This window comes from Protopterus annectens, chromosome 14.part0 (genome assembly GCF_019279795.1).
Source record: "Protopterus annectens isolate FY-2018-M chromosome 14.part0, PAN1.0, whole genome shotgun sequence".
NCBI classification, from domain to species: Eukaryota; Metazoa; Chordata; order Ceratodontiformes; family Protopteridae; genus Protopterus; species Protopterus annectens.
Genome location: NC_056748.1, coordinates 1,167,603,085 through 1,167,627,565, shown reverse-complemented (window position 1 = coordinate 1,167,627,565; position 24,481 = coordinate 1,167,603,085). Strand labels below are relative to the sequence as shown.

The following is a 24,481-nucleotide window of genomic DNA, read 5'->3' as shown; positions in this document are numbered from 1 at the left end:
ATGGTGCTCCACATCCTAACACACTAACAAAACACTTGTAATACAGTGATGGTGCTCCACATTCTAACAAAACACTTGTAATACAGTGATGGTGCTCCACATCCTAACACACTAACAAAACAGTTGTAATACAGTGATGGTGTTCACATCCTAACACACTTTAACAAAACACTTGTAATACAGTGATGGTGCTCCACATACTAACAAAACACTTTTAATACAGTGATGGTGCTCCACATCCTAACAACTAACAAAACAGTTGTAATACAGTGATGGTGCTCCACATTCTAACACACTTTAACAAAACACTTGTAATACAGTGGACAACTACTGCCATAATTTCCAGTTCTTCACTGTTTAATACACCTATATTTTGCTGACCACACTTCTTTAACCAGTGTTACCAAAGTCCACTTCAAACACAAGCCAAAATTTGACACTGATGAGTTATTTCCTTATTTTAAAATTTGTTTTATTAAACAAGTCAGCCATGCCTTCCAAACTCAACCATGGTGTAATCCCACCTATTCCATTATAAAATATGCTAATCACACTCTTGCTTTAGCATTTATTGCATGTCCTTCTTTCACCAAAGTATGCTTACTTTATTTTGTTTACTTAAAATAAATTACTTTTCTCCTCATAAATATTTCCATAGTAAACAGAAATCAGGTCTGAAGAATGTCAAAAACACAAAGTACAATGAAGAACTAAGGTAAGTGCATTTATCAGGTTTGATTTTTAATCATATAACAAATCACACTACTCTGAGATATTTGTATTTTCTAAATTTGTCACTCACTTGTGCAAACTGATTTTCATTGTAAGTGCCACTTTTCCAGAATAAGGGACATTGATTAGACTGGTAGATATGCAAATACCATAAACAGCCACTCCTGAAGGCTGTAGCCAAAACCGGTTTACTTTGATTTTGACCTATTATAATTTGTAATAAAGGTTCTGTTGAACATATTGGTGCTGATTTTGGGGAAATGTGCTGGTTTGCTGAAGTTGAGATATACAAATACCTCACAAGCTGGAACTACCACGGTTGTCATGATATTGGGAAAAGTAAATGGGAACATGGAGCAGAGTATCCTGGCAGAATCACTTATGCAGTCCTTGTCCCTCAGGGAGTTTTGCTATGCCCCAAACATGAAGGGCAGCCTGACATCATGCACATGACTACAAGTATTGTTAATTAGTCCCTGCCTCCCCTATATACCAAATTCAATGGCTATCTGCTATGTGAACACAACACTACCCCTTCATCACTGGGGGCATACCAGATCACAGGCAGAAACTGCAATGATTGCCATTTCTTCATATGGCCTTTCCACCTGAATCCTGCAATGCTAAAGTTGCAAATGAAATAAAGATCATCCGAGTCACACTTTGGACCTCTATCACTCTATGCCATGTATCCAAAACTTAAATTACTAGCATTATACCACTTAATTTACTGGATAATTCTCCTTCACAGTTAACATAATGCAGAATGTTTCACAGTTGTACAGTTCATTAAAAGATGCCATCATTAAAAGAAATGCCTCTTGGACTTGTTCTTGTTCTACCCAGTATAACAATATCAGCACTCATAACTCATCCTCTCAAACCTCTCAGCTTAATAACCTTCTTTCTACTTCACTAATCCTCCTTAATGAACCCCAATATCACCATCCTCTTCCTCCTTAATGAACCCCAATGTCACTATCCTCTCACCCCATACAGGATATCTCACAACCAGCACCTGCATCAATGTCCCTTTACCCCATACTGTACATGGAGTCAGAGTGCCACATCAACAATCATCTAACACCTTCCTGAATCTGACCATTAGAACTCATGTTCTCCTCCTCTTTCTCTGCTGACAAGACTATCAATTCCATTCATACCCCAACTGCTGCTATACTGTCACTGCTACACTCAAAAGATTTCTACCCCATTTTTCCTACCTTACTGCAGTTCAGTGTAATTAACACATCTTGTAAAATAGCAACTTATGATCTCATCAAGCTGTAAAATGGTTCTCACAGTGTAAATAATAATTTACTGAACTCCTGTAGACCTGTTTACATTATGCTCTCTTTTCCAACCCCATTAAAGGGGCAATTTGTGTTTCTACACCGTAAACAGCAATGTATTTTTCTATTGCATGCACTTTTATACTTTTGCAGAAAATGCGCTCTCTTTTTCATGTTTTTAATTTTATGAATTCTATGTATGTATTTCATATTCTGAGCTTTTCTCCCTAGGCCTCCAATGAAAAACAGTAATTAACCCAGTCAGACTTTACCAGGAATCTGTCAGTAAATACATGCATATGTATACACATACAAACATGCATACATACATACATACATACATACATACATAAAGTGTTCTACCTTCTTGAAGCTATATATAAAATAATGTTTTGTTCATGGGTTCATAGGTTGGTACTAGGCTATTGGCCCTAGGGCCTATGCAAGCCTAGCCATAACAATTCCCTGGATATTTCTTCCCACAATATTTACTTCTCTGGGCCCTTGTCTAGCAGGGCGACTGACATGATCCCCGGGGGACTGACATGATCCCCGGGGTGAATTTCCTATCTCCCATTCAATCATCAAGGTTCCTTTTGAGGTCCAATGAGGTGCTCTGCTTGACATGTATGGGCAGTCTATTTCAGAGTATGGGGAGTCTCTGGGTCAGGAACCTATCCCTCCAGCATGTTTTGTTCATTGTGATGACAAGGTTTAGATCCCTGGAGTGTGTGGCTCTGAGGGATTGGGATTTCTTTAAGTGGAGCATGTCCAACAGCTCAGGGTTTGACATGGCCTTGTATGTTAAGCATAGATCACCTCTGAGTAGACGATATGCCACAGAGTATAGCTTGAGTTTTTTTTAGATGGTCAGCATATGGCATCTGCTTTAGGCCTGTGATTCTTTTAGTGAGGTATTTCTGTGGCCTTTCCGGCTGTTGCAGATGTCTTGTGAGGTACATACCAAATGGAGCATTATACTCTATAATAGGTCTAATGAGGGATGAGTACAGTGGGACAATGACCTCCTATTTTCTGGATGAAAAGCCCTTAGTGATGAGGTGTGCCACATAGAAGGATTTCCTGACTGTTGTGGCAATGCGATTATCGAAAGTGAGACCACTGTCCACCTGTGTCCCTAAGTCTCTCATCACACTTTCAATGTTTAGTGTCCTGCCACCTATGTGGTAATTCATGGGTACATGTTTTTTTTTCCAAAGGGATAACTATACACTTCTTGGCATTAAGCTTGAGCCCATGGCCCTGGCACCAGGTATCTGTTTCTGTAAGGCCCTTTTCTAGAATATCCACATCATTTGGGGATTCAATAATGGCTCCCAGTTTGCAGTCATCTGCAAACTTTGTTAGCCAGAGTCCCTTAGTGTTGGCCTGTACTTCAGAGAAGTAGATGCCATACAAGAGTGGTCCCAGGACTGAACCTTCAGAGAAGTAGATGCCATACAACAGTGGTCCCAGGACTGAACCTTGAGGTACTCCACTTGTCACTTGTCTGGAGCTGGATTTGGAGTCGGCTACTTTTACAATCTGGGTTCTGTCAGCAAGCCAGTTGGCAACCCATCGGGTGACGTAGAGATTTATGCCCAGCTTAGTAAGTTTATCTATGATTCCAGAGTGGGGGATGTTGTTGAAGGCCTTGCTGAGGTCCAGATAGGCTGTGTGGACTGCCTTACCCTCATCCACAGCTCTGGAGACTGACTTGAAGAAGTCAATCAGATTCAGGAGACAAGATCGGCCCTTCACAAACCCAAACTGGGTGGGGTCTAGTGTTTGAAGGTTGCCAGTGTCTTTGTTTACATGTTCCATGATAATGCGTTCCATGCCCTTGCAGATCAGGCTTGTCATACTGATGGGACGGTAGTTCCCGGGATCCAAGGTGGATCCTCCCTTGTGGAGCTGGATAACTGTAGCTGTGCGCCACTCAGTGGGCACAAAGCCTGAGGTGAGGCTATGATTAAACATGACACTTAGGTGAGGTGCCAGTTCATTTTGTAGTTCATGTGGTACACAGCCTGGGATGTCATCTGGTCCCATGGATGCTGTATTCTTAGCTTTGGAGAGTGCAGTTTCTACCTGTGTGGCCGTGATTATCGGAATTTGGCAATCTTTTGGTATTGAGATGGGCCCTTTAGGGGGAAGAGAGGGGGGTGAAGTTGGCACTAAATCGATCTGCCAGGATATTGGCAATATCCTTGGGATCAGTATATTTAATGCCATTCTGTTGTAGCTCAGAGCAGATCTGAGCATTGCCATTTAGATTCTTGACATAACTATAGAATGCCTTGTGGCTGTCTTTGGAATCTTTGGCAATTTTATTTTCGTAACTAGCTTTAGAGGAATTTATGTGGGATTTCAGCTTCTTACCGAGGCTGGTAAGGGAGTTTTTTGCATCCTGGGATTTTCCTCTTTTTTGCAACAGTTTCTTCCTTCTGTTGTATAGTTTGTTTATAGCAGGGGACCACCAGATTGGCTTCCTTTTTTTGGAGAAGAGCATCTTGGTTCTATTTTATTTATTTATTTATTTATATTTGTTGACCGGGAGTGTCCGACTGGACGTAAGTCAATTTTCAGCGGAGGCCTGGGATGGCACGATTCATGCACGAGTGGATGTGCTTGTACAGTGCCTTAGTGTAGGATTCCGCAGTCAAACTTCCAGATCCCATCTGCGTGGGTGTTGTGAAGTTTGTCACTTCTGACTTCAGTAGCTTGAAGTTGGCTTTGGAGAAGTTTTTTAAGGAGGTTTCCTTACTGGGGGGGGGTGGGAGTGGGATGTGGATGTCAAGGGTGATTTGCTTATGGTCAGACCTGACCATTGAGGGGGTGACCACTGGTGTGGAGCATCTATCTCCAATGTTGGTAATGACCAGGTCTACGATATTGGAGCCCCTGGTGGGACAATGGATTAGCTGATCCAGGGCGTTGGAATTTATGAATTCTAGGAACCATTGGGAAAAGGAGTTGGTACCCGAGTAGTTTTCCCAATTAATGGCAGGGTAGTTGAAATCACCCTGTATTAGGGTGTTTGGTTGTATCTTAACATTTTCTAGTATGTTTAGAAAGGTGTAGTGAGACTCTTGGGGCATGGTGGGGATCTGTAGCAAGCTACAATTTGGATTGCAGTCTTACCTAGGGTTAGTTGCACCTGGAAAATTTCAGATGCATTGTGTAGGGCAACTAGTCTGGAGGTGTGAATATCCTTGGTGAATATGGACACTCCTCCACCTTTAGTGTTTTGGTCTTGGTTTTGTGGCCGAAAAGTGTGGTAAGAATTGTAGCCTGGTATTGCAGGGGTGCTCCCTGGAGCCTTGAACCAGGTCTCAGTTACTGCACAGACATCGATGTTCTCCATTTTTATGAGTGCCTCGAGAGAGTGCATTTTGAGGTTTACACTTCTAGCATTGAGTAGCATTACCTTCGGATTTTGCATGCTTGCATCTGTTACGGTGGTGGTTTTATCCTTTGAACCTTGCCTAAAAAAGGCACTATAGGGGTGGCAAGAGTTTTAGCCAGTAACCTGAATCCCAGGGGTAACAGGTGCAGACCAACTCTGTACAATAATTAATCAAACTAGATAAATAGTAAATCTGGTGTAAATGACAGAAAGTAATTCTACTGGCTACCAAACTCCACCACAGGGAATAAATTCTATAACAACATCTTGATGGAATGTTTACTACAAAAGCACATGTTTCAAAATATTGTTAGCTTCCTAACATCTGGAAAACCAAACAAATAGTATCTCCCAAACCAAATCCTGGAGGCAAATCCCCTTCCTGTGGTTGGGAAACCAACTCAAAAAACCTCTGTAAAAAAACTCCAGTCTAAAAACTCATGGCTTATAGGAAAATAACTAGCAAAGTCCTTGTTGGAGCACCACATTCTCCAAAAGAATACAGCGGTGAAAACAATCCTTTGCAGTACCACACAACAGATAGGCGGCTAAAAATAAAAGTAGTACTCTCAAAGTTGCTTTTTGTCTGAAGCCATCTATATTTGTAAACAGCACTAACACATTATCAGAGCAGCGCTCATCTGCCAGTAAAGCTTGTAGCAGCATACACTTATTTCAACTCTTCAGAAAGGGGACATTCTTCAAGATATGTCCACGCTGAAGGGTAGTGCCATTGGTGGAGATGCATCACCACTGGGGGTATGATCCAAAATGCTGCCTTGCCAAACAGGTTTTATCTGTTTTGAAAGACTTAACACACCTATGTTTCAATTGCATCTAATGAAATAGAGACATTTTAAAATCACAGGATATAGTAACTGCAACTCTGACACAGTTGTTTACAAAACACAATGTAAGCTTTGTCCAGCTTTTTATAGGGGAAAGATTACCAATAAGTTAAACACCAGGATAGCACATCACTGCACTGACATACGTCAAGGCACTCCTACCAACTCCTTGGCCAATCACGTTAAGGAAAACACACTGGACACAACCCTTTTACTTTTCATGTCGCTGACAGGTTCCACTATGAAGACCTGGACAGCAATAAAAAAGGACAGACTAGAGAAGAAGGAATTAGAATGGTAGATTTAACTCAGAGCAGGAAAACCTCATTTTCTATTAACTGTGTACTCTTACTGGAACTTAGGAAACTGGATCACAATTTTTACTGAACTTGAGGGAATGATCAGTGTGTGTGTATATTATATATATATATATATATATATATATATATATATATATATATATACACACACACACACTTATAATAATTCTGTGCTGCATTTATTTAGTTGGTTGAATTCAGCCTGTCCTTGAAAATAAGTTCACTAACCCTGATAAATGTTAATACAAAAAAACTAAAATGGGCAATGCAACAAGTGCAGGCTGAAAAACAGCAATAAATTGAACAAAATAAATAAATGCAGCACAGAATTATTAAATATCACTGAAACAGTTACAGAAAATGCAAAACACTATACTTATATCTACTTTGTATTTCCAGATGGTTTCAGAAGCAATCCAAATCTGGTAGTCACAGACACAAAAAAGCTCTGAGCAGAATCTTAAAAAATGTAATTCTTTTATAGCAGCAAGATGACAGACTTTTCTAAAATGAAGCCCACTGGGTACTCTTTTCAATCATAGTCTAAGCACCAGCTTCATCCCAGCTGAATGGAAAAAAGCCACCATTCTTCCCATGCACAAAGATGGTGGTTCCACTGACCCTGGGAACTACACACCTATTATCCTGACTAGACTCATCTGCAAGACCAGGGAGCGAATCATCATGGACCTTATCAACAAAGATACAAGTAATCTCCAAACAGTTGACCCTACTCAGTTTGGATTTGTCAAGGGGAGATCATACCTGTGAAAACTGGTGGACTTCAAGACAGTCACCAAGGCCCTGGGCGAGGGGAAATCTGTGCATACTGCCTACCTAGACTTACACAACAGTTTTGACACTATCCCTCACTCAGGCATCATTGGCAAACTCACCCAGCTAGGTATCAGCCCTTATATCATTAGATGGGGTCACTAACTGGCTCACTGATAGGACACATAGTCAAAATAAGGCACTCCACCTCCGACAACAGACCTGTAACCAGTGGTGTTCCACAGGGATCAATCCTGGGACCTCTACTGTTTAGAATCTGGTTTCTCTGAACTACAAGCAAAAACTAAAAGTCTGTGTCTGACAAAGTTTGGTGATGACTGCAAACTGGGAGCAGCCATAGAGTCTCGAAATGATGTTAACAACCTACAAGAGGGTCTTACACAAACAAATGATTGGTGCCAAAGTCATGACCTTAAACCCCATGCAAAAATATCTATTATAATCCCTTCCGGTAAGACTAATGTTCCTGCTAACTACCACATAATAGCAACACCATAAGTAAGCACTCAGTGGTGAGAGACCTGGGCACACAGGTTTGCAGCAACCTTACCTTTGATTCCCATGTCTCCACAGTGGTAAGAGGAGTATTCTATACTGCTCATCTCATAAGTAAGGGCATTGCCTCCAGAAAAAAAGTACCTATAACATCCCTGTACTCAGGCCAATAATTAAGTACAATGCTCCTTTTGGTATGTACCTTTCCAAGCACCTGCAGCAATTGGAGAGGCCACCTTACAAGGAAAATTCAAGGTCTTCATCATTTGTCCTATGTGGGTCATCTGAAATCACTGTCACTTTATTCTGTTTCATACAGATTACTCCGAGGCAATCTATGCCTTGCATATAAGGCAATCTTTGACATTGCTTTATTGGAAATACTGCATATCCGCAAGTCAAATGGTACAAGGCGTTTATGGTTTTTACTTTATCCTTGTTCGTCCGTTTTATGGTGTTCGTCTGTTTAATAAATCAACATATCTAATTGGAATTCTCCACTTCTGGTTTTGTGCACCTACTTTTGGATTACTGTTTTTTTGTGCTTATCCACAAATTTATTTGTAAATGGTACATAGGTTACTCACTCTAAAGATCTTAACCTTGTATGTGACATTAATATAACCTGCTGGAGGGACAGATTTGCCTCCCAGAGGTTACCACACCTTTGGAACAGACTCCCACTTCATGTCAAACAGAGCATCTCATTGGCCCTCTTCAAACACAATCTGGACGACTGGATGGGTAACTGTAAATTCATCTCAGGGGTTCCACCTGTGTCCCTCTTGGACAGGGGCAATTGAAGCTGATCATGGAAATAAAGGTAGAATTTGGCTAGGCTTGTAAGGGCCCTAGGGCCTTTAGCCTAGTAACTTCCTATGATTTTATAGATGGATATATATATATTTACTTATACACACACACACACACACACATTTTTTTGTCTTATTTTTCATTAACCTGGATTAGTTTTTATATAAAAAAGAAAAATAAGAAAGATAAAAAAGATTAACGATATAATCCCAACAGCCTAAACAGGGGTACCTCTTGTCTGGCTAAATAACTACCAGGCGAGCTACGTCACCCACAAGACACTAAATCAGCCCAGATCTCTAGAGATATCTAACACTGGAACTATCATCTACAGGAATCGGCACATGAATGCAGACCCAAACCCAGCAGGCAGATATGAGAAAGGTAAACAAAAATGCCACAGAATCGGCTCCAGAAACTTGAGTTTCTCTTTTTGTCTTTGTATTTATTGATAGGTCAACACACCCAGCAATTTTTATACCTTTTTGTTTTACCAGTTTATAGTGGTTTAAGCTAGAATTTAAGGTAAGGTGGCCACTGTAACAAGCCTGGCTAACTCAAACTTCATATTAAGATTATTTGCTTAGTCAGTTCACTGTTACCCATCTCTCTCTTTTACCTTATCCATGGGCTAACCCTTAAACCAGTGAAATTGTTTTTATCTTTGTAAGTATCAAAAATGTATAGTGTCTGCTTTATTATTAGTTAATCTCTTTGTTGTTTGTCGAGGAGCTTTTCTCCCCGGGCCTCCGCTTAAAATGGATATAATTCCAGTTGGACTATCCCGGTCAACAAATGTAAAATAAAAAAATAAATAAATAATTGCTGTTAGGAGGTATCTGTGCTTATGCAATATTTATATTGGTTTTATAATAAAGGAAAATGACTATAGTGTAGAAGATGATAGATTAAAGCACACTTTTTTTTTTAATGTACTTGATTTTGCTTTTTAACCACATTTTCTCACACTTGTGTTTAAGATGTTTTTGTTATCTTTCATTAGATGCAATAAAAATGTAGCTGTTAAGTCTCTGGAAATAGATAAAACTTGTTTGGCAAGCAACGTTCTAGATTGCTCCCCCAGTGGTGATCCATTCCCTACTGATGTCACTACCTCAAAGCACATCCCCCTCTCTGAAAAATCGAAATAAGTGCATATTTTTATCAAGCAGCACTCATCTGCCTATGACGTACTATTTACAAATAAAGAGATGTCTTCAGACAAGAAGCAGCTTTGAAAGTCTTACTTTAATTTTAACCACCTTGCTGTTCTGTGATGCTGCAAATGATCTTACCACCATCATATTCTTCTAGGAAACATGGTACTTCAATAGAGACACTGCTATTTTTTTTTCCTGCGAGCCATGAGATTTTAGACTGGTGAGGGGTTTCATAAAGGTTCCTAACATCTGGATGTAAATGACACTGTACTCCTGCAAATTAATGTTGCTATAACACAAGACAGATTTATCACAACATATCAGCACACCTGCCATGGTGAAATCAAATGTCTTAACACATGCCATACTAAAACAATGTTATGCAACAAAACACACACTGAACAGACTGTGTTAGTCCATACAGATGATGCATTAGGTTAAAATAAACACCTGAGAATATACTTAGTTTTTGATGCTAGTTCACAAAGGAACACCAAAGCAATAACGGAAAGCAGCTGACCAATGAGTTGTCAAAGACTGGTAATATTACACACGAAGAGTGTCGTTATTACACACGAAGAGTGTCGTTATTTCACGGCACCAGAGTGCAGTACCTGATTCTTAGTATCAATGTGAGTGGATGTTCTCCTTAAAGTCTGTAGGGTTACCACCCATCCCACTTTGCGAGGGACAGTCCCTCTTTGGGCAGTTGTGTCCTGACAAAAAATTTTAAAAATGGCAAATGTCCTGAGAACATTTATCAAACTGTAATATGCATTAACCCCATTTATTTATTGGTCAGTCAATACACTGAAGAACTCCACTAATTCATGTATCCTTTTCAGCCATTCACTTATAACCAGCACTTAAAGCAAACACTGACAAGTGGAATACTTTACATAGATGTTGGGTAGAACAAATCTGTTACTCGACCATGATTACGACTACCAACCAAGAATTCAAAAATATCAATTAAGCCTTCAGGCAAATAACTGATTTACATGAAATGTACTCAACATTTTTTTTTTTTTTTGCTTATATTACTGGGAAAGTAATGTATAAACATTAGCTACAATGTATCATCTCAGTATCACAACTCATACAGGACAGAATGCATTGTTCATAGGTTCATAGGTTCATACTAGGCTATCTGCCCTAGGGCATTTATAAGCCTAGCCAGAATGTGTTTGGCTTTCGCCACCCATTTTAAATTTATTTTGCTATGCCCTTTTTCGAGGTTAGTATACTGTGCCTCTGTCTAACAGTGACACAGAAGTGATACCCGGGGTAAACCTACGATCTCCCATACACTCATCAAGATTCCTCTTGAAGAGAGTCAATGAGGGACTCTGCCTAACCTGGACTGGGATTTCATTCCAGAGTGAAGGGAGCCTCTGGGTTATGAATCTGTCCCTCCAGCATGTCCTATTTATTTCAGTGCTGAGGTTCAAGTCTCTCGAGCGTGTAGCTCAATGGGATTTGGATTTTCTGAGGTGCAGCATGTCCATTAATTCCGGGTTATACGTCAGGCACAGATCGCCTCTGAACAGGCGGTATGCCACTGAGTAGAGCTGGAGTTTCTTTAACCGGGCAGCATATGGCATCTGTTTGAGCCCTTTGATCCTCTTGGTGAGGTACTTTTGGGGTCTTTCCAGTTGCTGCAGGTGTCTGGTAAGGTACATCCCAAAAGGAGCATTGTACTCAATTATGGGCCTGATGAGGGATGAGTAAAGAGGCACGATGACCTCCCCTGTCCTAAATGTGAATCCCTTCATGATTAGGTGGGCTATATAAAATGTTTTTCTAACCACTTTGGCCACGTGGTTGTCAAATGAGAGATTGCTATCAACTTGGGTCCCCAGGTCCCTAATTACTTCTTCTGTACTTAATGGATTACCACCTATGTGGTAATTTGTGGGCACTTTGTTTTTGCCAAAGGGGATGACTATACACTTTTTGGCATTTAGCTTGAGGCCATGGCTCTGGCACCAGCTGTCTGTTTCTATGAGGCCCTTTTGGAGGATGCTTGTGTCGGCTGGAGAGTCGATTATGGTGCCCAGTTTGCAGTCATCTGCAAACTTGGTCAGCCACAGTCCTTCCATGTTGGCCTGTACCTCCGAGAAATATATACCGAACAAGAGAAGTCCCAGGACTGAGCCTTGTGGGACACCACTTGTAACTGGTTTGGAGTCTGACATGGCTCCAGCAATTCTAACCATGTGGGTTCGGTCCTTGAGCCAGTTTGCAATCCATCTAGTGACATAGAGGTTTATATTTAAGCTGGTGAGCTTATCTATAATGCCCGAGTGGGGTATTGTATCGAAGGCTTTTGCGAGGTCCAGGTAGGCTGTGTGGACCACCTTCCCCTCGTCAATGGCCTTGGTGACTGTTTCAAAAAAATCAACCAGGTTTAAGAGGCAGGATTCTGCCCTTAACAAAGCCGAACTGGGTAGGATCCAGTGTTTGTAGGTCCCCAATATCTTTATTTATGAGGTCCATGATGATCCTTTCCATAGCTTTGCAGACCAAGCTAGTCAGGCTTATGGGGCGATAGTTTCCAGGATACGTTGAGGCACCACCTTTATGGAGAGGGACCACTGTTGCTGTACGCCACTCTTTGGGCACATATCCTGTAGTAAGGCTGAGATTGAACAGTAGTTTTATGCTTGGGTTTAGCTCTTCTTGGAGTTTATGTAGGACGCAGCCCGGGACACCATCTGGTCCCATTGATGCTGTGTTTTTTTGCTTTGGAGAGGGCGGCTCTTACCTGAGCATTTGAGATGTCAGGGGGGCAGCACTCTGCTGGGATAGATATTTGCCCTTTTGGTGGGGAGGGAGAAGTTTGCGCTGAACCTGTCAGCTAGGATGTTGGCAATGTCTGTGGGTTTGGTGTATTTTTTGTCATTTTGGACTAATTCTGAGCATATCTGGGAATTACCACCCAGGTTCCTAACATAACTAAAGAAAGCCTTGTGATTATCCTTAGTGTCCCTGTGCAATTTTTCTCTCGAAGCTGGCCTTAGACAATTTTGTGTGTGCCCGTAGTTTTTTGCTAATACTGATCAGTGATGCCTTCCCTTTTTGTGATTTTGCTCTATCATTTGATAGCTTCTTCCTTCTATTGTATAGTTTGTTTATGGCTGGGGTCCACCAGACAGGACGTCTGCCTTTGGAGGATTGGGTCTTGGTTTTATTTGGGATCGCATGATCCATGCATTCCTGAAGGTGTTCATAGAATGCGTTTATAAAGGATTCTGCGGTCTGGGCCGTATTTTCCACAGGCCCGGGGGCTTTGAAGGATTCCACCTCAGTTTTGAAGAGTATGAAATTTGCTTTAGAGAAGTTTTTCACTGTGGTTTTCTGGGCAGGGGGTGGGGACGGGATGTGAATATCCAGTGAGATTAGTTTATGGTCTGATCTTACCAGTGAGGGATACACTTCTGGTCTGGAGCATAGAGTCCCCATGTTGGTGATGATCAGGTCCAGTATGTTTTCCCCTCTTGTGGGAGTGGTAACAAGTTGTTCCATAGCATTTGAGTTTATAAATTCTAGGAACCTTTGGGCTAGGGGGTTGGAGCTAGAGTAATGCTCCCAGTCTATGTTTGGGTAGTTGAAGTCACCCAATATAATGGTGTTCGGAGAGACCTTCATATTTTCCAGTGTTCTCAGGAAGGCCGATTGGGGTTCCTGGGTTTGGGAGGGTGGTCTGTAGCAGGCTATACACTGGAAGGCAGTTTTACCCACTGTTAGTTGCACATGGATAGTCTCTGATGCTTTGTGCTTTGCCACCAACCTGGAGGTGTGGGTATCTTTGATGAATATCGATACTCCCCCTCCTTTTGTGGTTCGGTCCAAGTTTTGGGGCCGAAAAGCATGGTATGAGGTATAACCTGGTAGTGCTGGGGTGCTCTCGGGAGCCCTGAACCAGGTTTCTGTTACTGCACAGATATCGATGTTCTCCATGCTAAGGAGAGTTTCGTCGTGCATCTTGAGGTTTAGATTTCTGGCGTTGAGTAGCATTACTCTTAGTTTCTTATCCCTTGTGATACCTATGGAGGTGGGTTTGTCCTTTGAGCCTTGCCTAAAAAAGGCACTATGGGGGTAGCAAGAGCCTTTGCCAATACCCGAAAGCCCAGGGGTGACAGGTGCAAGCCGTCCCTAGCGAAGCATCGTGGCTTGTCAAGCATATCATCCCAAGCTGACAGGCATTGGATCCTCTTTGAATGACACCAGTACTTAAGCCAATTGTTGAAATTGATCATCTTGTCTTCATATTGTGGCATCATTCTTGGCAAGGGTAAGATGCTACTTAAGGTCAGGGTCATACCGGCCTAGGCTACATGCTCAGAGAGCTTCTTTATGTCTCTTTTCATGTAGTCCAGGGAGGTACGTCTCAGGTCATTCACACCAGCATGGACAATGACTGAGTCATATTTGTACTTGCCTTGGAGTGACCTGAGTGCTTGTGTTATGTGGCGGATCCTAGTGCCCGACAGGCTGCTCACCGTGACCCTCTCCTTGTTCAGCCTGGTGAGCGGGACGTCAGTGTGCCTGACGATAGAGTCACCTATTACAAGTTTATCAGGTGTGTTGTTTAGTCTTAAGGGCTGTGACTGTTTGGCACACTGGCTTTGTGAGATATGTGTTGCACGTGTTTTGTTTTGGGGTAGCGGTTGCTTGGGTGTCTGCTTTGGAGGTCTATGCTGCTTAGGCAGATCTTTATTTAGAGCCTCCGAGTATGTTTTTGTGTGATTATTTGTTTGGTTTGCTGTCGTGGTAGGTCTATGTGAGACTAGAATTGTAGTGAGTGTGGTTTCCTTCTCCTCCTGGCTGGTTATGCCAGTACTGAATTGAGAGAGCTTAGCCTCCAGTTTGGCTATATGGTTGCAACTCTCACATGTGTTGGAATTTGTTGGGAGGAGGAGAGGGTTGTCTGTGTACATGAGGCAGTTGTAACATTGCCTCAAGATTCCCAGATTCACCAGCTGGACCGGAGAGGAGATTGACAACTGACCTTTGGACATGCTAGAATAATATTGGGAATTTCTTAATAATTGAAAACCAGGGCCAGTGGGGAGTGAGGTTGTAGTGCTTTTAATTTTTAGTGCTGACGTATATAATTGCTTTAGTGAGCAAGTGCCAGGTAACTTAAGTGCAATGTGTTACAGGTAACAAATGCAAAAACGACAAACAGTAACTTTCTTTCAAGTGAAACAAGGAAATAAGTAATATTAATCCGCTTAATACAATATCATACAGTGTACACTATACAGTCCCTTACGTCATAATGCATATACAGCAAACATCTACACAATTGGTAAGGATGCCTGTGTAATGTGCAAATCACACTTACTATGAAATAATTGTTTTTCCATTTATTTACTGCAGGTGTGATCCCCACCCCCCACAAAACTGGAAAACTCAACAATGTGACTGCAAGTTTAGTTTACCCCATATCACACTGGCTAGCAGTCTGCTTGCACATTTCTTGTTCTTCAAGTAAATCATGCTGATGGAAATTGTATTAGTCTAATAACTTTCTAAGTGATGCTGATGATAGACTTATCTATGTATGTTCCAATTATTTAGTCTAAAGTGTAAGGCACTGCAGAAACTGTAATGACTTCCGAGACGCTTAAAACACCAAACTGCTGAAGCGTTTTATTTACTGGGGATGCCTGAAAAAAAAATCCAGCATTTGTTAAGAAAGCACACAAGGATTTGATCTCATCCTGGAGGTAACTTTTAATGACATCCACGTCTTTGCATTCAGTGCGCACTTCCCTTCTTTGTAAAATATGCTTCTACGCCACTTTTTATAAATGGGGGAAATGCTAACAACTGCATACAGTTCGAAAAAAATGTTTAAAGATGAATAAAAGAACGACAAGGGAATAAAAGTGCCCATGCAGCTGGACAAAATTAAAAGTTAACCAACCCGTCTCAATGCAGTCTGAACACTAGCAAAAAGAGGTCCGCCCAGGTCAATATACAAACTTGAAAAACTAGCATTGTACCGGTCACTGCTAACGTTTTATGATCCGGTCTTAAAAGTTTTGGGCTACTCCACAATTTACATCATGCACAGTCAACACTGCCTCTGCCAAAACAATTATACATGTTGCATAAATGTATCGTCACAACTTCATTGCATTTATAATACCACCTTCCGTGGCACTTGTTGATTTATTACCTTTAATCTAACATCCCGGGGGCTCCGGTTTCCAAGACGCGCTGCTGTCTGCAAGCTCTCAGCAGGGTGTAGGTGCATCCACGTCGTCCGAGCTCTGCGAGGCTGTGGTCTGACAATAGGAAGTTCTATTTCCTTCCCTCTAACGACACACAGTTACATTAGTCGCAGTGCAGGTCACTCAGAAAAATTGCGGGAATTGTTGACTACCTTCGCTGCTCTCCCCCACGTCCCAGGAAAGCAGTTTTGAGCTACGTGTAAATGTGACCGGCATCATAAAAGGGGAGGGGGCAGAAACTGCAGACAAGGACAGCCTCCAGGGGACTAGTAAGTGCAAACCTGACCAGCCTCTGAACGGGAGGGGCAATAAGTGCAGACCTGACCAGCCTTCAAATTGGGGATGGTGCAGTACGTGCAGGCCTGACCAGCCTTCTAATAGGGACCACTAACCTTTTATTTATTTATATTTGTTGACCGGGAGAGTCCGACTGGACGTAGGTCCATTTTCAGCGGAGGCCCGGGGAGAAAAGCTCCACAGTTAAAACAGACAGACAGTAGTTACATTTGATGTTGAAAAGAATGGCCAACTAACCTTTTAGGCTTAGGTTACCAGGACGCCGCTGTAGTTGAAGCCGCCTTGCATTACCACATGTGTGCATCTTAATTGGTGGTGTCTACGTGAGTGGTTGCTAACTTTGAGCTGTTTAACAATAACCACACTAAAGTACATTAACTAGCACCGGGGAAACTACTAAAAGGAGGATTGTAGGCATTCGGAACCGCACCATGTGGTGTAAGGTACCTCCATTGAGTTTTAACCTGCGGACCTCCTACCATTTAACTTTCATTTGCGCCTTTTATAATAAATGTACAAATTTAAGGAAATTAAAAATCGGACGGGAATACTATGGAGCGCAATGGACTGTTAAGTGTATCACTTAACGGCTGTTGTTAGCTGCTTTGGAAGTGTCTGTTCTGCTAGGGGGCTAAACTAAATGTAATAGTTGTGACTGATATCCCTAAATGAATTGTGATTACAGTATGCATTGACCAGTGTCATTTTGTGCATAGCGCGACTGCGATTACTTAATTCATAGTTAATAATTAGTAATATTAAAGCTTTTCTCCTCCACCACCACATTATGCAAATAAGCAGCGCGAAGTGTTAATGTTAAAGAGACGTGATTAAATCCCATTAAGTACAACAGCAGGTTGTTAGTAACGTGTTACTTGAATCAGTGTCTCTTAAAGCAAGAATATAAACCCACCAGCAAAACGTTTTATCCTTTACCAATGCATTATGGGGGCTTTTTCTCAATAAAAACACTCAGTGTTTAATTTCACTGGCTCAGGAATACCAGTTGCACACAAGTTCATAGGTGGGTACTAGGCTATTTGCCCGAAGGTATTTATAAGCCTAGCCAGAATGTGTTGGCTCTCGCCTCCCCTTTAGATTAGTTCCCTGTGCTTCTGTCCGCAGAGCCACTGAAGTGATCCCGGGGGTAAACTTTCTGTTTCCCATCCACTCGTCAAGGTTTTTCTTGAAGAGTGTTAGCAAGGAGCTCTGCCTAATGTAGATTGGAATATTGTTCCAAAGCATGAGAAGTCTCTGGGACAGGAATCTATCCCTCAAGCACTTCCTATTGTCTGAGATTGGTACAGCTCTACCTGACTTTTACAAAACAGAATTCATACCTAGTCACAGATCTCTTACTCAAGATGCTTACCCATACCTGTTATCTCAGCATTCGTTACATTGTTCAGCTCTGCAATTCTAACACCATATTTCCATTAATGATTCACTCAGTATTGAGCTATACATATGCAGAACCAGCTCAGCACATTGTCATTCCATTGCATCCTTGTGGACATATGCCTCAAATTCCATGTCCAACAAATCAAGGTAACTAAGCAGGTAAATAATAATAACACAGAGACTTCAGATGGATTAAATGGCCGCAGCCATGTGTTTATTGCCAATCATTGTCAATGACTTTCTCTAATAAACCAATTATTATGAGATGTGCGCAAGGCAGGAATATCAGGGAGGCCATTTATTTCTTTCATAGCATTCCACTACGCCTACAGGACAACAGACAGCACTGTCGATATCCGGCCCTTTTTATGTATCATACCCATTTCATAACAACTTTTTCACAGTTCATCACAATTCTTCTGGGCCGCCTTACAATCTGCCAAGGGGGGCCATTGCCGGGCTGATAAGTCCCCTGGCAACAATCCCTTGGGGCTGTCTGGCCTGCGGAAGGTCCAGCTGAAAAGTCCTGTGACCCCCCCCCCCCACTTGCCTTGGCCTCCCTTACCTTTCCTGCCTTCCGCCACAGAAGGGAGAAATGTTCCTCCCTTCCGCCAGCACATCTCAACCTACTCTAGGTGAATGCCCTTCAGAGCTAAAACTGCCTGTAATTCCTTGTAAAATACCTGTGAACCTTTTTCCGATAAATGAACCCCATCTTTCTCATACCTGTCTGGCCACCAGACCCGAATGCCAGGGTGGGGAATGGCCTTTAAATTCTTATCCATAGAATTATTAATTCTCCGTCTCATTCTTTCCACAGCGTTCATGGACCTAACCCCTTTCCATCTTTTTCTCTGTACCACTCCTGACCAACAAATAATGGCGTGTGGCCAGCATTCATGTATGTAATTAATTTCCCGTACCATAGAACTAATTAAATCTTGTATTGGTTGCTGACCAATATCATTGCCCCCTAGGTATAAGACGATGGCTGCAGGAGGTTTACCACTTCTCGCTGCTTGTTGCATTACTGTGCTAAGCTGGTGCCACCGCATTCCTGACACCCCATACCAAACTGTTTTGCCTGGAGCTTGTTCTCTTTGAAAGGGTAAGCCTGGCCTGTTCTGCACCCAGAGGTGGAGTCTCCGAACAAAGGAATGGCCAACTATCCAGATGTATTTCTGTTCTGCGGATTTGTCTGCTGAAATGCAATGAACAAGAGTTAGAGTTGTTTACACCTTACATAACTTTTATAAGCTTTGGATTTCCATCTACCCATCCTCATAATGTCTGCCTGCGACATCCCCATTTCATGTGCATATGAGGCTGCACCTATCCGAAAAGAATGCAATGTATACCTGCTTGTGTCCAAGCCTATCAACTTAACTGCCTGCTTTAAGACTGCTCTCACCTGATAATGTGTAAGTGGTTCACCTTGCTGATGGCAGAAAAATGGTCCACCTAATAAACCCCTATAACCATGGTACTCCAATAACACTTTAGTCACATTCATTCTAATCCCTCCAGGGTAACTACTCTTACCCATTGACCTTTGCCTTCCTGATCAGTTTTAGATTTCGTCACATAAATCCAGGTGTCATCACCCAGCACGTGTACATGTTCTAAAGGCAGTACTGTCCCTTGGCTTTTCTTGTTCGGTTGGACAATTTCCGACCATCTAAATGCCCCACAAAAAGCCAGCAGAAAGGCAGCCTTAAATAATGATACCTCATAAGTAGAGAAACAAACCTCTGAAACCGCAATCCATAACTTGCTTAATACAGCTGGACCCATAGGGTATCTCTTATCCAGCCTCTTGGGTGTTTGTCTCCCCCAACCTTTAAACATCGCACGTACTTGGAAAGTGTTAGCTAGATCTTCCAAACCCAAAGCCTGATGGAACCAATTCAAGGCTGACAATGTGCTTCTGGCTCTGCTCAGACTCCAACCTTTTTCTTTCATCACCATGATATAAGACCTGATTTGGTGAGGTGGAAAAGGCCAAATGGATTCCCAGCCTCTGGCTATTCTGGTTTGCAAAAATTGCTGTATACATTTATTGTATCTTACCCTTTTTCTTCCACTGAGAGAATTACACATTAGCAACCATTCTCATCTGTCCATAAGGCCCATAACTGAACTGGCACTGGTGTCGGAGAAGGATTCACCCTTGGGGCCAGCGACCAAAAATGGGGCCACTGCAAACAAGAAAGGGAATCTACTAATGAGTTATCGATGCATGGAATCTGTTGTGCTTTAACTGTCACATTAAATGTCACGCACTTAAACGTAAAATATCTCATCATCCTGCGTAACACCCCTTTTCCCCCCAGCTGATTATTGACTATATGCACTACACTATTGTTATCAGAATGCAACCAAACCACTCTGTCTTTCATTTGTACTCCCCAAATTTCCAATGCCATCACTACTGGGAAGAATTCCATCTCTGGGATTGAAATGTCTACCCTGTTTTTCACTCGAGTCGGCCAAGCCACACTGAACCACTGATCTTGAAAATAACCCCCAAAGCCAATTCCCCCCGCTGCATCTGTAAACAACTGAGCAGGAGGTAGATTGTCTCTCTCCTGCCAAATTGCTATCCCATTGTAGTCTGATAAAAAACTGCACTACACACCTAGATCCTCCTTTATACCCTGTGTGATCCTAATCTGGTGGTGTGGCTTTGTGCACCCTGACCCCTTAGTGGCTAAGTGCCTCATAAATGAGCGCCCCACGGGAATCACTTTGCATGCAAAATTCACTAACCCTACTAATTCTTGTAACTTTTTAAGGGTTATCTTATTCTGCATTAGCACTTGACTTAAGACTAGCCGCAACTTTTGCACCTTGTCAATAGGAAGCCTGCACTGACCATTCAAGCTATCAATCTCTATACCCAGGAAAGCCAATCTGTTCATCGGGCCCTCTGTTTTGTCCATTGCTAATGGCACCCCTAACTCCTTGCAAATCTGTTGAAATGTGTCCAATGCTTGTTGACATTCCCCTATGTCCTCCTTCCCAATGAATAGAAAGTCATCCAAGTAATGAACAACCCTGTCTTCCCCTACCCGCTGTGCCACCAACAAGTATAGAAAGGAACTGAATTTTTCAAAAGTGGCACATGCTACTGAACAACCCATAGGCATGCATTTATCCATGTAATATTGGCCATCGAATACCAAATCTAACTACCCTTGGTCTTTAGAAGCAATGGGTAATAGTCTGAAAGCAGACTCTATGTCAGCTTTTGCCATAAGGGCCCCTCTTCCCTTTTCCTTGACTTTCTTAACCGCTTCATCAAATGAAGCATAATGCACTGATGTTCCTATACCATTTATGTAATAATTTACCAAATTCCCCTGTGGATAGGATAGGTGGTGAATGAGTCGAAATTCACCTGACTTCTTTTTGGGTACTACGCCAATAGGAGAAACCTTAAATGCACTTCTTGGTGGGCATGGAAATGGGCCTGCCAGTCTGCCTGCTTCCAATTCCTTATTTATCTTTGCTCTAACTATGTCCGGATGCTTTTCTGCTGACTTCAAGTTCTTAACTATACCCCCTTGCTTCCTACCTTTTGCTGGTATCCTGAAACCCTTGGTGAACCCCTCTTCTAGCAATGCTGCTGCTTCTCTATCTGGATACACTTTAAACCATTCCCTTAAAATGTCCCCTTTTACCAGAGTTGGGAGATGAAACTGCGTACCCTTTAAAGGGGGGTGAGTAAAAACTTTTGTTCTGGGGACTTGAGAGATGAAAACAAGCCTTGGCTGGGTGGTTTACCTTACCACAAACCATGCATTGATGCCTAAATCTACACTGAAGCTGATTCTGGCACTGACCGAAGTTGTACTGATAACATTTCCCAGCACCCCCATCTGTTCTGTCCCATTGGTTGTCTGTTGTTAAACCAAACTTATAAGTGTTATATCCACTTTGATTAACTTGGAAAACCACAATCTGTTGTTGCTGCATCTCCGCTTGTATCTAGCCAGCACAACAGACCCAAATCCATCCATGTCCAAGACCTCTCTGGGTATGACTGGCTGAAGTGTTAGCGAGGAGCTCTGCCTAATGTAGATTGGAATCTTGTTCCAAAGCATGGGAAGTCTCTGGGACAGGAATCTATCCCTCCAGCACATCCTATTTATTGTTGTGGTGAGGTTTAGATCCCTAGAGCGTGTGGCTCCAGGGGATAAGCTTTTCTTTAGGTGGAGCATGTCCATCAGTTCTGGGTTGGACATGGCCTTATATGTCAGGCAGAGATTACCTCTGAGTAGGCGGTATGCAACCAAGTACAGCTGAAGCTTCTTCAGTCGAGCTGCATAGGGCATCTGTTTAAGGCCAGTGATCCTCTTGGTGAGGTACTTCTGTGGTCATTCGAGCTGTTGTAGGTGTCTTGTAAGATACATCCCAAATGGGGCGTTGTACTCTATGATGGGTCTGGTGAGCGATGAGTAGAGGGGCACAATGACCTCTTTTGATCTGGATGTGATCTCTTTTGTGATAAGGTGGGTCACGTAGAAGGATTTCCTAACCACTTTGGCAATGTGATTATCAAAGGAGAGATTACTATCTACTTGGGACCCCAGATCCCACATTATGTCTTCCGTATTTAGGGGACTACCACCTATGTGGTAGTTTGTGGGTACTTTGTTTTTTCCAAAGGGGATGACTATGCACTTTTTGACATTTAACTTGAGGCCATGATTTTGACACCAGGTATCCATCTCAATGAGACCCTTTTGGAGGATGTCTGTGTCAGCCAGAGAGTCGGTTATAGCCCCCAGTTTGCAGTCGTCTGCGAACTTGGTCAGCCATAGTCCTCCTGTGCTTGTCTGTACCTCAGAGAAGTATATGCCGAACAGCAGGGGTCCTAGGACTGAGCCCTGAGGAATGCCACTTTTAACCTATTTAGAGTCAGACCTAGCTCCCGCAACTCTTACCATGTGGGCTTTTCTGTGAGCCAGTTGGCAACCCATCTTGTGACGTAGGGGTTTATGTTCAGGCTGGTGAGCTTGTCTATAATACCAGACTGGGGAATGGTGTCGAAGGCCTTTGCGAAGTCTAGGTAGGTTGTGTGCACCTCCTTTCCCTCCTCTATAGCCTTGGTAACTGTCTCAAAGAAGTCCACCAGGTTTAGGAGGCATGATCTGCCCTTAACAAAGCCGAACTGGGTAGGGTCCAGTGTTTGGAGGTTCTGAATGTTTCTGTTAATGAGTTCCATGATGCACTCCATAGCCTTGCAGACCTATCTAGTCAGGCTTATAGGGTGATAGTTCCCGGGGTCTGTTGTGGCTCCACCTTTGTGGCACAAAATAACTTTTGCTGTGCACCACTCTATGGGTACGTAACCTGTGAAAAGGCTGAGTTTGAACAGTGTGTTTAGGTGAGGGGTTAGTTCGTCTTTGAGTTCATGTAGGATGCAGCCTGGGACACCATCCAGTCCCACTGATGCTGTGTTTTTGGCTTTGGAGATGGCTGTTTTAACCTGAGTGTCTGTGATTTCAGTGGCTCTACATTCTGGTATGGTTATGGGCCCTTTTGGGGGTGAGGTTTGTACTGAACCTGTCTGCCAGGATGTTGGCAATATCAGTCGATTCAGTGTATTTTGTACCATTCTGCATTAACTCCGAGCAGATCTGAGCATTGCCACTTAGATTCTTGACATAGCTAAAGAATGCCTTGTGGTTATCTTTGGAGTCCTTGGCAATTTTTCTTTCAAAATGCGCCTTGGATGATTGTATGAGGTATCGTAGTTTCTTGCTGATACTGATCAGGGATGTCTTCTCTTCTTGGGATTTTACTCTTTTCTGTACTAGTTTCCTCCTTCTATTGTATAGCTTGTTTATGGCAGGAGTCCACCAGACTGGTTTCCTTTTCTTGGAGGAGTGAGTCTTGGTTTTGCTTGGGATAGCATGATCCATGCATTCTTGTAGTTGCCCGTAGAATGCATTACTAAAGAATTTTGCAGCTTGGCCATTGTTATCCTTTAGGATGGGGGCTTTGACACTTTCCACCTCGGTCTTAAGTAACGTGAAGTTTGCTTTTGAAAGGTTTTTCACTGTGGTTTCCTTGTCCAGGGGTGGGGGCAGAATGCGGATATCCAAAGTGATTTGTTTATGGTCAGATCTAACCAGAGAGGGGTTGACCTTCAGTGTGGAGCACAGGTCGCCCATGTTGGTGATAACCAGGTCTAATATGTTGTCACCTCTGGTGGGAGTGTTGACCAGTTGATCCAGGGCATTTGAGTTTATAAATTCTAGGAAATGTTGGGCAAGGGAGTTAGTACTTGAGTAGTTCTCCCAGTTAATGTTTGGGTAATTGAAATCACCAATATTAGGGTGTTTGGTAGGACCTTTATATTTCCCAGTGTTTCCAGAAATGTGGAATTGGGGTCCTGGGACATGATGGGTGATCTGTTGAAAGCTACAATTTGAATTGCAGTTTTGCACATTGTTAGTTGCACGTGGATGATCTCTGCAGCATCGTGCTGTGCCACTAACCTGGAGGTGTGGGTATCCTTGATGAATATGGATACGCCCCCGACTTTTGTATTTCGGTCCGGGTTCTGTGGCTGAAATGTATGATATGAGTTGTAGCCTGGTAGTGCTGGGGTGCTCTCAGGAGCCTTAAACCAGGTTTCTGTTACTGCACATATATCGATT

The 24,481-nt window shown here is 42.5% G+C and overlaps 1 protein-coding gene across 1 annotated transcript in view; it reads right to left on the bottom strand.

Annotated features, from left to right (window-relative positions):
* TOR4A (torsin family 4 member A) overlaps nucleotides 1–16,516 on the bottom strand; it is a 297,093-nt gene extending 280,577 nt beyond the window's left edge. Inside the window, 1 exon segment of the mRNA XM_044056978.1 lies at nucleotides 16,058–16,516. The gene's annotated coding sequence lies outside the window, so the exon portion shown is untranslated.
* Between the last annotated feature and the right edge of the window lie 7,965 nt (nucleotides 16,517–24,481).